Raw genomic sequence first — 8,618 nt, 5'->3', positions numbered from 1 at the left:
AATCTATATAGACTTGATTTGAATTTCTATAATAATGAAATACTGCAAACAAGTGCAAAATGAAAACTAAATGAAAATTTGGTATTATTATGGCACAAACGCTTAGATCATATCTCTAAACAGAGAATTCAGAGGCTCGTGTTAGATGAAATTCTTGGACCCCTAAATTTGGCAGATTTTGAAGTCTGCATTGAATGCATGAAGAAAAAGAAAAGAGAAACGAAAGGAAATTATGTGCCGAGAGAGCTAAAAATGTCTTAAAACTGATACATACTAATATATGTGGCCCATTTCTTACTGTCTCTTGGAACGGACAACGGTATTTTATTACGTTCATAGATGATTATTCTCGTTATAGGTATTTATATTTAATTCATGAAAAGTCACAAGTCTTGGATGCTTTCAAGTCTTTCAAAGTTGAAGTTGAACTTCAACTTGGAAAGAAAATTAAAGCTGTCAAATCTGATCGTGGTGGTGAATACTACGAATGATATGATGATTCAGGTGAATAACGTCTTAGGCCTTTTTCACTTTTTCCAGAAGAATGCAGTATTATTCCGCAATACACCATGCCAGAAAAACCTAGTATGAATGGTGTTGCAGAGCAAAAAAACTGAATTCTTAAGGACATGATGAAAAGTATGATTAGTCATTCTTTCTTAACAGAATCACTCTAGAGAGAAGCCTTAAAGACCACAGTGTACATCCTTAATAGGGTGCTATGCAAAGTAGTTAACAAAATCCCTTATGAAATTTGGACTAGGAAAAGACTTAGTATAAAGCATTTACACATTTAGAGATGTCTAGCTGAGGCACGACCTTATAGGCCACATGAAAAAAAAATTGGACTCAAGAACAATTAGTTGCTACTTTGTTGGTTATGCTGAGCGTTCATAAGGGTACAAGTTTTACAATCCTGCATCAAGGTCTATTTTTGAAATGGGAAATGCGAGATTTCTTGAGGAGGTTGAGTTTGGAGGAAGAAAATATTAGGAATGTTGCTTTTGATAAGGATTCTGTAACTAATAATGATCAGATTTTTATACCTATTATTGTCCAAAATACAGTTACATTATAAGAGAACAATGAGAATCTTACTGTAGATCCAGTTACAATACAAGAAAACAATGATAATATTGTTATTGCTCAAGATACTGCTACAGTACAGGATAATAACGAGAATCCTCCTCAACCCCAACCCATACAACAAGCTCAACAACCTCAATAAGTGCTATTAAAAAGATCCAACAGATAAAAGAAAAGTGCAATTTCGGATAAATATATTGTAGTCTATCTTCAAGAACATGAAGATGACATTGGTTTAGCAGAAAATGATCCAATCAATTTTTACCAAGCCATTCACACTACGCCAAATAGACTATATAGCCACACTTATTTTATGACACTTATTTTAAGTGTCTCCATTTAATAATACTGTGACACTTATGCAACTAATTTTTTAGCCATCAGTAAAAATCTCTCTCCTCCTTCGTTTATGTTTTATTTTTTCCAAAGTCATTTGAAGATGAGAAGCGAACGAAGCAAAGCGAAGAGAAGAGAAAGTAGCGTCACAGCCTTCACTAGTTCGTATTCACCGTTCGCCCACCGTTCGCCGATCGCCATTACCGCCATTCGCCGGTCACTGTTCGCTGTTTTCTGTCCCCTGGCCGTCCCTTCCCCTCCCCTCTTTCATGAGTGCGAACCCTAATTCCCCTTCCAGCGACTTTTTCTTCTCTTTAAACTCAACACCGATAGTGAGTATTTGAATGTTCTTCTACTTTTTCCCTCTGCAATTTCTTTGTTTTTGCTTATTAGCGTTTGTTGTGCTGAAGTTGTTGCAATTGTTTATTCTTGGTGCTCTATTTTGCTGCAATTTATCATAATGATTATATGCTCATTGATATTTGCAGTTTTTATTTTGAAATCTCTTATTTCCTTTTAATTTTACTAACACTCAACATGTTCGATGAAATGCTTCAACTAGATTTCTTTGAATGCTCTGATTCTTATTTCTTCTTTTAATAATTATTGTAAAATTGTAAAAGCTTAAATCAATACAATGGTAGTATGGTTGAAGTAAATGCCTATTTCCTAATATATAGGTGAGTGATGCTATGGGACAATGATGTTGCTGTTGTTATCATTTTAGGTACCGGAAACAATGCTTGCTATGTTGAGCAAATTGATGGCATTCCTAAGTTACAAGGTGGTGTCTCCTCTTCTAGAAAAATGGTTAGTAAGAGTAGCATTCTTTCTTCATTACTTTAAGTTATATTTGGATTAACATATTTTAAGTTAAACGTAGGTTATAATAGAAGCTTCCTAGACGTCTCTAGAAATAAATTAAAACAGAAAATCATGCTCTTACTTGTGCTTCTTCAAGTAGGCAATTACATTTCTCTTTAACGTTAATTAAGCAAAACTAAAAGGAAGACAAATCTGTTGTGGCAATAACAGTGCAGTGTGTGTTCGATGATGTGGTTGTTTGGTTAAAAGTTGTTTACTTTTCAATTAATTTACTTTTGTGCTAACGTGATTTACTTTTGATCCTGATGCTCAGTTATTACTTTCATTTCATACATGTTCTTCATAATTCTTTGGCAATAATGCACAAAGCTCAATAATGTATAAGATTAGATATCTTAATTCTCAATCTACTTGTTAGTGTTAACGTGTTATCAGTAAATTTCTAATGTGAAAATTCACCTTTCTATTCCTTTTTGGTTTGATGTTTGTCATTTTCCTTTCCACTAGAACAAAGGACGCTGAAATTTTTGTAGTGATAAGGATGCAGATGTACAATTCTATCAATTGCTAATAGCCTAATAGACTTTATTAATAACCTACTAAAGCTTCTATCAATTGGTGACATAGGGCACCGATAATGGGAGGCTCGGATTGGAGACTGACAAAGACCAATCCTTGAAGACAAGAGACTTCTTAAGTGGTAGTGCTCAATTTTTTATTCACTATCTTATACTTTCTAATTTCTGAAGCATTCAGAGTTGTGCAGGTACCCTAAAATTTGGACAGGTATTTCTCTAAACCCTTATGAATGAGCTTTACTATCTAAATTCCGGAGGCACAATTTGGACAGGTATTTCTCTAAAACTTGGGTTTTAGACATTAGCTAATTAAGCCAAGTTTATTTTTCATTTAAACTTTTCAGACTTTACATGATTAGGCTTCCTGTTTTTTTTATACTTCATAGCATTTAGTATTTGTCTGATTACAAAGTTTTATTTTGATAATAAATCAATGTTATCATGATTTATACAACGAATATAACTTATATTACCTGTTTCTATCTTTGGTGACCTTGTCTTTTTACTTTTAATAAGTTCATCCCTAATTTATTATAGTACTCTATTTTCCTTCCTCCTCGTTTTAGTTTGAAATAATTCGTGAATAATATTTGTGTAAACTAATAAGCTATGCTAAAGTGTTTCTTACTGCATCTAACCTTACCTTCCGTGTTTTTTTATCTATTAATGCTTTCAGTTTTCAAGATGTGGGCATTCACAACTTCCCTGAGGTAAAAGTTTTTCTCTCTTTTTTAGTGGAATTCTTATTCTCCTTCTCTGAATGCTGTGCTACTTTCCCTTATGTGCATTCATGAAGTTGTTACTACTTTCTCTTTCTTTCCTCTTCAACTTTGATCGAGTTTGCACTGTTTCTTATTCCTTATTAATATGTATATTTGTTGACTAATTAGAATAATAATAATAAAGAAAGATGATTACTTTGACAAGAAAGACTATTGATTCAAGATAGTTTCCCTTTTGTTATTGACTCTGTAGGATATCTTGAGAGGCAGTAGAAGTGAAGCATGAATTGATTGAATTGCAAAAGCATATTGCTTTTCTTCTTGCTTGCTATGACTACAATAACGAAGAATTTCAGAGTATTTGTAAGATTGGTGAGTGATCGGATGTTGTTAAGTAACTGTTGAGTTCTTTTGTTTCTTAAAATTAATTGTCTTATATTTTGAAATTTTTACTCTGAGTAGGAACGGGATTTACTGAAGACGTGCTCGAACCGCGTTCTAAAAGTCTTGGTTCTCAAGTGATTCCAGAGCCAAAGGTACTTCCATTTCTTGTTCCTCTTTGAACCTGGTTTGAATCCTGCCTAATATTACTAGTGATTTTCAGTTATACTATCGATATGGAGATACAATGAAGCCTGATGTCTGGCTTGAAGCTAGTGAGGTAAGAGTGTTGTATGCCCTTGGTAATTTTGTTCTTGTTCTTTAGTTCTGTCAATGAGTTGTCGTTTGCCTCTTGATTATTGGAATATATGAGGTCATTTTCTGTTAGTGTACTATATGTCATTGATAAGTAGTACTTAAACTATATTTCCTTAAGTATAGTGTTATATCGCAATTTAACTTGTAGGGAATACTTCTGATCATGTATTATCTTATTTATTTATTCAGGTGTAGGAGGTGAAAGCTGCAGATTTGACCATTAGCCCAGTTCACTATTCCAGTTGCAAGCTCAGTTCTTGATCCCATCCCCATTCTCAAAATGGTATCTATTTCTTGGTCTTTTCTCATCTTGCTCGAGTCAATTCCAAGTCTTGGTGTGAGATGAAGTTTTTGATATTGGCGGCTGTGGTTTTTCTTTGTTGCATAGAAAACAGAATTTGGAATCTTTCCTTTTTTTTTTGAAAGAAAAAAATTATAAACTCTTCTGTGAATGCCTTTTGTTTTAGTTGCTTAATTATGCATAAATTTATTTAGAGGGGCAAATGAATCCTACTATGATTAGTTAAGCAAAGTTGGACACTTTCTGCACTGTAGGTTGCTGCTACCACTCCTATAGTTGGGTCCCATGCTTGGGTTGAGGATTCTGAAGTAGCATGGATAGATAGTGAAGTCTTGGAGGTTAATGGAGAAGAAGTTAAAGTCTCTTGCACTTCAGGGAAGACGGTGAGGGTCCTCTGATTTTAGCTTAATGAAACTATTGTTCTTGTATTGCAATGTGCCCATGCTTTAATTTCCCTTGAAATTCAAATTATTATTAAAGTGTCCTGTATTTATCATAAAGACACTGAAGTTCTGCCAAGTGGAGTAGACGATATGACAAAGCTTGCATACCTACACGAACCTGGTGTACTAGAAAATCTGAGATCAAGATATGATATCAATGAAATTTACGTACGTATTTTCATATTTTGATGATGTTGTATGGTTGGAAATGTGGAATATTATGCTAATTTAATATTTGGTAATGAACTAGCATAGAGTTTGGCAGCAAAGCCATCAGTTGAGGTTGATCCATTAGTTTCAACTGACTGACCTGAGTGGTTTACTTGCTCTTATGTATCACATTGCAGGGGATAGTTGAGGAGAGAATGGAGGTGGTGCAAGCGCGTAAACAACGAATGATTTCTGGTGCCCTGATTGATCAAGAGGTTCGAACTGCACGGATAGAGGAGCTGAAGATGCATTGTTAGGTTTACAAGTTTGGATTAAGTTGGAATTTTTTAAATTTACATATGGATTATGACTATGTAATTAAAACTTGTAGAATTCAGTTTTTGAAATACATTGTTGCTATTTTTGTAAAACTTGCGGGATTGAATTTGGATTTGTTGAAAAACAATGTCATTTATGGAGAATTCAACTTTTGATAATAGAAATTTTGATGTTGGAGAGATTATGACAGTTTAAAACGGTCACTAATCTGTCACAGGAATAAATAACTTAGTAGCGGTTTTAAATCGAAAAACTATCCCTAAAAATATTGTGACGGTTTAAATAGTCACTAAATATGCCTAAAAATTGTCATAAAAACTACTAACTTAGTGATGGTTTAAATAGTCACTAAATATGCCTAAAAACTGTCACAAGATTTAGTAATTTAACGACAGTTTTAAAACGTCGCGAAATATAGTATAAAAAACACCTTTACAAGTGTTACAAATTAGTGACGATTTTATACTTTAAAAACCGTCACAAACAATTTAGCGACACTCCTTACCAACGGTGGTCCAAAACCGTCACTATGCCAACTGGCGACGCTCAAATCTGTGACGCTTTTTTTAGTCGTCGCAAAACCATTTAGTGACAATTAAAACCGTCACCAAGCATTAAAAAAAACCGTCGTCAAAATGCTGTTTTGTTGTAGTGTCAAAGTTCTAATTATGAAAAGTGGATCGATACCATGGAAGAAGAGATAAAATCTATAAAAAACAATGGTGTTTGAGATTTTGTAGAATTACCTAAAGGTGTGAAACCAATTAATTGTAAATGGATATTTGTTTGGTATATAAAGTTTGTTTAATCGCTAAAGATTTAATTGGTATATATTGATAACTCAAATAGATTACTAGATAAATGATGTAACTACGTAATGCAAATATAAAAAATACTTTAAAAATTTAAAATGATAATAAACATATATGTGTTTTTTTTACAAGTATTTTAAAATAAAGATATTAAATTAAATAACATATTTTTCTATACTAATAAAAGCAATTACTTGATTTGGACCATTGATTTTGTTGATTAAATTTAATCTTAATCGTTCATTTAGTAAGTGAATGATTATAAATAAAAATGAGAGTTAAATTAGAGTGTGTAAATTATTTGTAATAAATGCTTATGTAGTGAAGTATTTTTTTTTATCAAAAATTCTTTTTTTTTATTCTTTCGTTTTAGTTTTTTTGCAAAATATTAAAAATTAGACTTTCTTAATCTTAATTCAAGAAGTTAAATGACTTCAAAAATCAAATGATATCGAACGATAAAGTGTGTCCAAAATCATAACGTTATAGATAGAATATTCTACTTAATATATTAAAGGAATAACATGAACATGATTAGATACCATATTTTGATCTAAAACTTTTAAGGTAATAAATAATGAGAAATTTATAATTCACATTTAAAATACCAAAATAGTATATATTTACTCTTAACATAATATTAACTTAAGAAAACTCACGTACAATTATTTTCGTACGAAATTATTAGTTGAGAATTGTTAGATGATTTGAGATATATGTTTAGCTAAATTATTATTTAACAGTTCTTAACTAGCAATTTTATGTGAAGACTATATATGTGAATTTCTACCGTTAACTTATTAACAAACTAAAAATACAGGTTCTTTCTTTAAAAAAAAAAAAAAAACTTTATTAATGACACGAGCATGAAATTGAGATTAATGTATTGATAAAGAAAAGCTAACCATTTCGATGAAGAAAGGTGTGCTTTGGTCCCATAATATTAATTGATTATTCGAAATATGGTCTACCATGAGAGATGGCAAAAGAAGTTCACGCGTGCCTTTGGTGTTTCGCTGTCAATATCAAGAGAGATCCTTGACCCACATTCCGCACTTTGCGTTCCTCTGCTGCTACAATTTCACATCGCTGGTACAACTTAGAATCTAGGGCAATGTTTTGTTCTTATTGTTCATGTAATCATGTGAGACATGCACACGGTAGGAAAATATCCACCATTTATGTATTTGTGTTTGTATTCATCTATGAGATACTAACCAAACGTTGCTTAGAGTAATGGACTAAATTGGACATGTTTTTTCCAAAAATATAAACAATACAAAAGAAAAAAGGGGACTTAAACAAATATTAATATTTTGGTGAGATTAGTTTGTATTGGTTTTTCATACGTTAAACGAGTAGGACTCATTTCAATCGTAGTTATCAAAATCGAATCGAATTAGTCGATACATTAAAAAAAACTGATGAAACCGGTCAAGTGATAAGTTTGGTCTACACATTAAACTAAATGCAATCAAAATCTAGGGAAATAAGTCAAATTATATATCAATATATAATTTTTTTATTTTTTTTAAAAGTATATGGAAACAGATTCTCTGCATGTAGATTACTTTTACTACCAATCCTTCCAAAATTGACTCAATTAATATGATAAGGGTTCAGCTTGAAACAAATCTACATCCTCCTTGATTCATGTGGTGCGGTTTTTTATCCTAATAATCGAGGATGTGAAACTTTGGCATAACATGGGGATGGTTTCAGCTGCTTTGTCATATACCTTAATTCCAAAATTTTCTTATATGTATGTTGGAGTGACATTATTCCTTCAGGACCATAATATAAATTAAAGCATATCTTCAAGAATATTTGTCAGAAAATGAACACAAGGATTTCATACTCAACACGTTGCTATAGGAAGAAAATAAAATGGTTCATTAGATTAAGTATAGTCGGCAAAACTGAAATGAGTGGCTATAGAATTCAAGCCGAAAACTTTGCATCTCATGTTAAGATTAATAATGTAGTAGACACAATGAGTGAATAAAGAGCCATTTTGAATTTCATAGAAGTATGGGAATTGATGCAAATGATGTTAACGAGAAATTTGAGGATGTGTTGTGAGAACTCTCTACTTCAATCATTGAGGAAGAAGAGATGATTAAAAGAAACTTTAATGTTTAAATTAGCTATTAAGTTAATGAAAATGAATATGAAATAATTTCTACTTGAAAGGTATTTTATAAAAATTTATTTGATAAAATAAAATTATCAAATTTTAAGGATAGAAATATATTATTCTTATAATGATATTTGCAAAAAATTGTATCAAAATATTATCTCTAAAGTCTTTTTTAGAATATATATTT

At 31.7% G+C, this 8,618-nt stretch overlaps 1 long non-coding RNA gene across 2 annotated transcripts; it reads left to right on the top strand.

Annotated features, from left to right (window-relative positions):
- Positions 1 to 1,436: 1,436 nt before the first annotated feature.
- LOC112720272 (uncharacterized) lies at positions 1,437 to 5,643 on the top strand. Of its 2 annotated transcripts, none has more exons than XR_003162100.3 (12): positions 1,437 to 1,754; positions 2,150 to 2,232; positions 2,875 to 2,947; positions 3,014 to 3,097; positions 3,502 to 3,535; positions 3,801 to 3,919; positions 4,010 to 4,083; positions 4,152 to 4,208; positions 4,436 to 4,529; positions 4,802 to 4,930; positions 5,049 to 5,158; positions 5,338 to 5,643. It is a non-coding gene; the product is annotated as an uncharacterized lncRNA (long non-coding RNA). The 2 variants fall into 2 exon arrangements; XR_011867274.1 differs by having other exon boundaries at positions 1,446 to 1,754; positions 2,875 to 2,944.
- Positions 5,644 to 8,618: the final 2,975 nt, after the last annotated feature.

The sequence above is a fragment of the Arachis hypogaea genome, chromosome 11 (genome assembly GCF_003086295.3).
Source record: "Arachis hypogaea cultivar Tifrunner chromosome 11, arahy.Tifrunner.gnm2.J5K5, whole genome shotgun sequence".
In the NCBI taxonomy this organism is placed as follows: domain Eukaryota; kingdom Viridiplantae; phylum Streptophyta; class Magnoliopsida; order Fabales; family Fabaceae; genus Arachis; species Arachis hypogaea.
This window is presented reverse-complemented; position numbering and strand designations above follow the sequence as displayed.